Source organism: Lagopus leucura, unplaced genomic scaffold, assembly GCF_019238085.1.
Source record: "Lagopus leucura isolate 7727_CA_CO unplaced genomic scaffold, USGS_WTPT01 Super-Scaffold_100045, whole genome shotgun sequence".
Lineage (NCBI taxonomy): Eukaryota > Metazoa > Chordata > Aves > Galliformes > Phasianidae > Lagopus > Lagopus leucura.
Window position 1 is genome coordinate 1,699,995 of NW_024962292.1, and position 6,410 is coordinate 1,706,404.

At 49.0% G+C, this 6,410-nt stretch overlaps 1 protein-coding gene across 2 annotated transcripts in view; it reads right to left on the reverse strand.

Moving 5' to 3' along the window:
- SLCO4A1 (solute carrier organic anion transporter family member 4A1) overlaps positions 1-5,757 on the reverse strand; it is a 23,727-nt gene extending 17,970 nt beyond the window's left edge. Inside the window, exon 1 of one of the 2 annotated variants that reach the window (XM_042884746.1) lies at positions 5,718-5,757. The gene's annotated coding sequence lies outside the window, so the exon portion shown is untranslated. The remainder of the gene's footprint in view (positions 1-5,717) is intronic. The other variant, XM_042884747.1, reaches the window with a different exon arrangement.
- Between the last annotated feature and the right edge of the window lie 653 nt (positions 5,758-6,410).

Here is a 6,410-nt window from a genome sequence, read left to right on the forward strand (position 1 = left end):
ACTCCCTGCAATGTCATTCTGCATTAAGAATGGGATTTCTCTCTTAATCACTTGTTTAAAAGTTAAATATCTAACTGGAGTTGGACATTCCTATCGTCTCTACTGCCCACTGTGAAAAGATCATCAGGTCCAGCTTGTTTATGGCTCTCCAGCCATGTCTCCACCATCACTACTTTTTGTGTTTCTAAATCACCCATTAGTACAGATATGATCTGGAGCAGGTATGGGCATATAATCATATTTCTGTTGGATTAGCCAAGCATATTATTTTGAATATACTCTGGTCTCCTGTTAGCTACAACAACAGAAACTGTATTTGATCTAGCACAAAGCCAGATGGTGCAAAATGACCCCTTGGGCACAAAGCTGATGTGACACAAGGCTTTTTGGACCAGACCAGTGCTCAGGTCATGTAGCTGTGGGACTTCTGACTCAGTGTGTGCTTCCTTGAAGTCTCATGGCACCAAGTACTCACTATCTGCCCTCCTATGATGAGCTAAACAAAACAGTTGTATTTCATCCTCTTAAAATAAACACCACGTCAGATTGGGGTTAGTTTGCATCTGATCACGCAACACATCATGGTTTGGAGATTTCTTTAAGAAAAACATATCCTTATTATGCAATCAAGAGGAAATGATGATCCCCGTCAAAGGAATCCTCCTTCTCTGACTCAAAATCCCAAACTGGTACCGTAACCACAAACTACAGCGGTGATGAGATTTGGGCAGGAACACAGTCCCAAAGAGAATGGATCAGAGATTGAGGGCAGCACATGAGCAGTGTGCAGGACTGCTGATCATGCAAATGGGGACAGGCAGAAGCTACGTGGTGAATATTATGGCCTGAGAACTGCAGGAGGTTTTGAGAAGCCAGCCTGAAGTCATTGCTTCCTTAGAAACCTCCAAAATGCTGAGTCCTCACCAATGTCTTTGCTGCAATCCCCTATCATGGCTGCAGCCATGACTTAATGCAGAAGGCACAGAATGTCTCAGGGATGGCCACAAAGCACAGCAGGGTGCACACAGGCAGTTGTGTTATGGCCCGATGCTTCCACGTGGCTGAGCGCAAGGAGTAAAAATCACTGCTGACCAGAAAACATGAAATTACTTTGGGAGATGCTGGTGGAAAAATGCTTGAAGCCATCAGCACTGATGACGTGGTGAGGTGGGCCCATAGGACAGTGAGTGCACAGGTGTGTGTGTGTGCTCTGCCAGCACAAACGCTGCTGGCTTTGCAAAGCTCTTACAGGATGGCACCCCTCTCCTCTCACAAGGCTCAATCGGGCCAGCAATTCATTCCCACTGCCAGGGAACAAATTGCTGCCAAATGGTATTTCTTCCTGAGATAAAGGAATAAACAGGCATATAATGTTCCCATTGTCAACCCAAAACATCTGCTGGAATTCAGAGGGGTTTGCTGTCCCTGCGTTCTGTGGGCACGGCTTCTGCTTTGTACCCTCTGTGCTCTCATGGATGAGAAGCGCAGCCTCAGAGGGCAGCTGTGAGGGGACAGATTTACTCAGAAATCTGAAAACTGCCTTCAAGAGATTCCTGCTCCCATGCAGCAGCATGGCGTGGTTCTTGTTTCTGACTTAGGAGCTGTTTGGTTTGCCTTGCTGAGGACCTGCCTGCCCCTCACAGCCCCTGCAGTCCTGTGTGGCATGAACACAGCCTGGTTACTTACTCTGCACTCATTTTAAATTCAATTTCTTCAGCATCTTAAAGTAGTCCCTTCAAGGTTTTCTGCCAAATAAAAGGAACACACGCTAAGGGGCTCATGAGCTCCGTGGGGCAACGCTGTAAAGAAGCCCCACATCTGGCCTGAAGGGTCAGAATCCTCCACAGCACTGACTCCACACCAGCAATACAAAGCGTAAAGCTGCTTTGAAAGCACTGACAGGCAATCCCTTTTTGGGGGAATTCTTACGCTAACGTGAAGCCCTGTGGCATCTGCCTTGGCCTCCATTATACCAAAGCATAGCAGGAGCAGGTCAGTCCCACAAGGAGCCAGGCTCCTGTTTCCTGTGCAGCTTGTTAGGTGAGAGCAAGCTTGAGTTAAAAGTTCAAATCTATTTTATTTGGAGGATGGTAGGTCAAAAATATTGATGCAGTTTCGTAGAAGAGAATGCAAGGGAACTGAGCAGCACCCAAGCCCTTCAGACGCTGTGGGGAACTGTTTATTTCTGTACGGTGGGTTAGGATCACTTAGCAGAACTCTGTCACCTAGATGTATTCTTTTTCTATCTCTTAGTGCCATTTAGAAAATTAACCCCTATCTCAGTGCATCTGAAGCACTCGAGTTCACAAATGTGAAAGCGCATCTACAAAAAAGCCAAAAAGTACTTTTTCTTGGATTATTTTCAGCCAGAGCACTGCAAAGTCAAAGTATCTTTTGGGAAATAAAAGTGTTTGGCCTTGCTTTCTCCACATGAAAAAGACTCCTAAACTCCTTCAAACCACCGAGCAGTGGTTAAAAAAACTTGTCAGCATTTCGTTTTCATGCTTGGAAGACCCAGCCCAAGATCTGAGAATTCAAGTGGCTGAAGACTTCTGACATCACACAGCAATATGTTATTTATATATATATATAAAGAAGAGGAATCAAATTTAGTTTTAGTGTAACTACACATAGAATCATAGAATCATGTGAGTCAGAAGGGACCTTTAAAGGTTGTTTTGTCCAGCTCCCCAGCACCACCATAGTGGGAGATCAGCCTAACATCTTTGTTACTGAACACCCAACAGGGATAACAAGAATAAAGCAGAGATTTCCCACCACTGACATACTCCCATTGCTGGTAAACCTGGAATGACGTTATTTTTGGTACCAGCAATATGGTAGTTGCCCTGATTTATCAGTACTTCTGCCTGAAGAGAGACTTAAAGTTAGAATAACATCGTTCTGCCAATATTAAATACTACACGTACTCATCTTGTCGGTACAAACAAAAAGTCTGATGTAACATCCACTGCTTAGTGGCCCTCTCTGAGCACTCATCTACAATCAGTCATCCCGACTTCTGGGGTGGGATGGGCAGTTCTGCCTGGGTTTCATCAAACAGATGAGCGCTCCCTCACAGCACTTTCCATGGAAGTGTTTGCAGAATCTCTTTCCTCTTGGATCGCCCAGTTTAGCATCACTGGGATGTTGTTCAGGGCCAAGATGGCACAGAACTAATTATATCATGGGGAGGTCTAGCAATTAATCCATTCTGAAAAGGGAAAGGAGGGTAGTAGCTCCAATAGCAGCTCCTAGGGCAGCTGGGGGAGCTGCTAACATGCTGTGCTTGTGTGTCAAGCATGGGGCAGGAATAGATGCGGTCAGAGCTGCTGTTGTCCCAGTGCTGTTGTGCTCATCAGCACAGATCAGCCCAGAAGTGGGCCCAGATAACACAGTTTTTGAGTCCTGGGTAAGCAGGACTCATTTCGTATCAGGCACTGAAATAAAGACTGGAATATCAATGCACTTCAGAGCATTATCCACCCTGCACCCTGCTGTAACACCAGCGTCCTGTTATCAAGAACAGAACCCAAAGGGGGAAGGGAAGCTTCCCCTTGAAACCGTGCCCAGCATCTCACTATCCTGAAACGCCAGCAGCAAGCTATCAGCTCTGCTAAGTGCTGCCATGCACCTTACGAAGCATTTCCACTGCTCATCATTGCATTAATGGGACTGTGCAAGACTTAAACGTCCCAGGGTCTGAGTAATCAATGCATGAGCAGCAGCTCAGAGAACAGAACAAAGAAACCCACAAACCCAAATGGCAAAACAGAATATTTGGCACCTTCACCCATGGGTTGTGACCAAACCCTCAGGGAAAGGCAGGTAGCAGGGCTTGGTGCACTGTGAAGTAAAGGGGAGCAGAACAAGGGCTCAGCAGGGAAAGAACAGAATGATCAGCACAAGGCAGAGCCATGAGTCATTTTAGGCTGCTGCAGGGTGTAAAGATCCAAACCAGGAGCAGGACCACAGCATGCTTCAGGCACACGAAAGAGACTAAGGCAGCCTTGATGGGTTGAAACTGGAAATCATGAGGGGGAGAGCGGCTGGATGCTGATATTCCTAAAACAGGGGTTATTTCTTTTGGTAATGGCTGATCCTATCTTCTCTGTTGTCTGTGAATCTCTAATCCCTGTATAGATTTCTAGTAAGCACTTGCTCAGGTAGCTCCTAAGTTCCCAGAGCCAGGAATAACTACAACGTGCATCGATTGCTGTTGGAATTCCAGTGTTTTGCCATCCCAGGGCAGGATCTCCACGGGGGTAACTGAGGGCAGGATCCACGTAGCACTGTCCTGCACAGCTCCTGGCACACCTGGGCACACTCACACTGCTCAGTGCCAAACACAGGGCAGGAGTTTGCGGGCAGCCCCAAGGCACAGGGCTGTGAGCAGCGCTTCACATCATTTGAGGTAGCCTGCAGGCTGGATCTCTTTGCATAAAAATAGCTTCGCTTTTTTTTTTTCTTTTTTCTTTTCGTTATTTGACTAACTCCTTCTCCCCGCCCACCCTGTTTCATCCTACTTATCACGTTTACAACAGCTGAAGGCATATGTCTCTAAAGATCCCCTTTGTTTTAGTTCTCCATCAGATGCGATTTCAATGTGTGCTTTTACAACCAAGCGACTCCATATAGGAGCCTAGAAAAGGGGGAGGGTATGAGGGGGGGGTGGAGAAATGGAAGTGGCAGACTGGGATAACTTCACGTTTGTAGCGTGTTGCTCGGTAAAATCAGACTATAGAATGGTTATAAAAGACACATGCAACAAACTTGTGATGAATGTCATCCAGAAGAGTCTTCTGAGGACTTAAAGCTGAAAAGCACGTTTTTGTTACAACACTCCAGATTCGTATCAACTGAGCAAATAGGTTACCAAAAGTAATACAGGTCAAACAATGAGAGCACTGCGATTTCAGCCCAGCGTGCTGTCTCTGCCTTCCTTCTCTAACTTAGCTACTATTCCCTTGAAATAAGGATGCTGGTAGTGCTCACATCCCTTTCACTTGCTGTAAGCATCGCTGTGCCATGCCTCCACACCAGCTCTTCCTACTTTCCACTCCTTCTCTGCACCTTTCTAATTTCCCGTAGAAATATGGTAACGGGAGGGGTGGGGGAAGGGGAGAAAAAGAAGAAATGATTCAGTCCTGACGAATTTCAGTTACACCGTGGTAAAAAGTATTGTTCTGAAAGCATCGCGCTGAAAGCCCAAATGGAAAGTCTCGATTCGCGTGCGGCTATTTTTTTTTTTCCCCTTGAAGCGAGACACGCGTTTCCGCACACGATGACCACAGAACACTCGCATGGCACCATCCGCTCCTCCCCGGACCCCGGTGAAGAATCCCATCCCCGCTCCTCCATCCCCATCCCTGCTCCCCCATCCCCGCTCTCCCGTCCCCATCCCCATGTCCGCTCCCCATCCCCATCGCAGGGCTTTTCTACGGCTCCTCCCGCGCCCATCCCTGTCGCCTCGGGGCTCCCCGAGCGGTGCAGAGCTGTGGGGAAGGGGATCTCATCGGTGGTCCCGCCGCTCCCAGAGCCCACACTGTCCCCGGTTCGGCTGTGCAACCAGAACCCTCCAGGTATCACGGAGCAGCCAGCAGCTCGCGGTACCCACCCTGTGCTCCCCCATCCTTCCTACAGCCCTCCATCCTTTCTACAGCCCTCCATCCCTCCCATGTCCCTGCGATCCCGGTCCCGGTCCCCCCGGCCGGTACCTGCCGCCACTGCCGCCGCTGCCCTCTTGTCGCCGCCCCGCGCTCCGCTGCCCGCATCGAGGGCGCGGGCATCGAGTCCTGATGGACGTGAGCTTCCTCCAATCGGAGGCGGAGCGCGGAGACTGTGCGGCCAATGGCGGGAGGGGACGCGGAGGGTAAAGTGAAAGTGGGAGAGAGGGTCGGGGGGAGAGGAGAGAGATGGTTGGGGGCAGTGGGGGGAGAGGGAGAAGGAGAGGGAAAAGGGGAAAGGAGGAAGGGTGGGAAGGAAAGAGGGAGCAAAAGGGAGTGTCGGCGAAAGGATGGAAAAGGAAGGAAAAGGATGGAAGAGAGACCCTGGCTAGGGAAAGGGCAGGTGTGAGAGACAGCAGGTGCTTCATAGGAAAAATGAACTATTGTCCTCTTGCTGGAGGGCACTGCAGCCTTCCTGCCTCCAGGGTGTGCTGGGGGAGCTGTGGGGAATGGCCAGGGGAGACCTCAGGGGAAGCTGTGCTGCCAGGGGATGCAGCTGTGATAGCAGAGCAGGACCTAACCTCTGGCTGCTCCAACAAACCTACCTCACATAAAAGGAGGAAAAAATGGAATGGGAACTGATGCATAAGTGTTATTTTGGGACACAAACACAGCTATCGCAGCGTTATCTTTATTGGTGCAGTATTGTGCCTAATGTTGTTACTGGGGCAGGTGTGGTAGGGT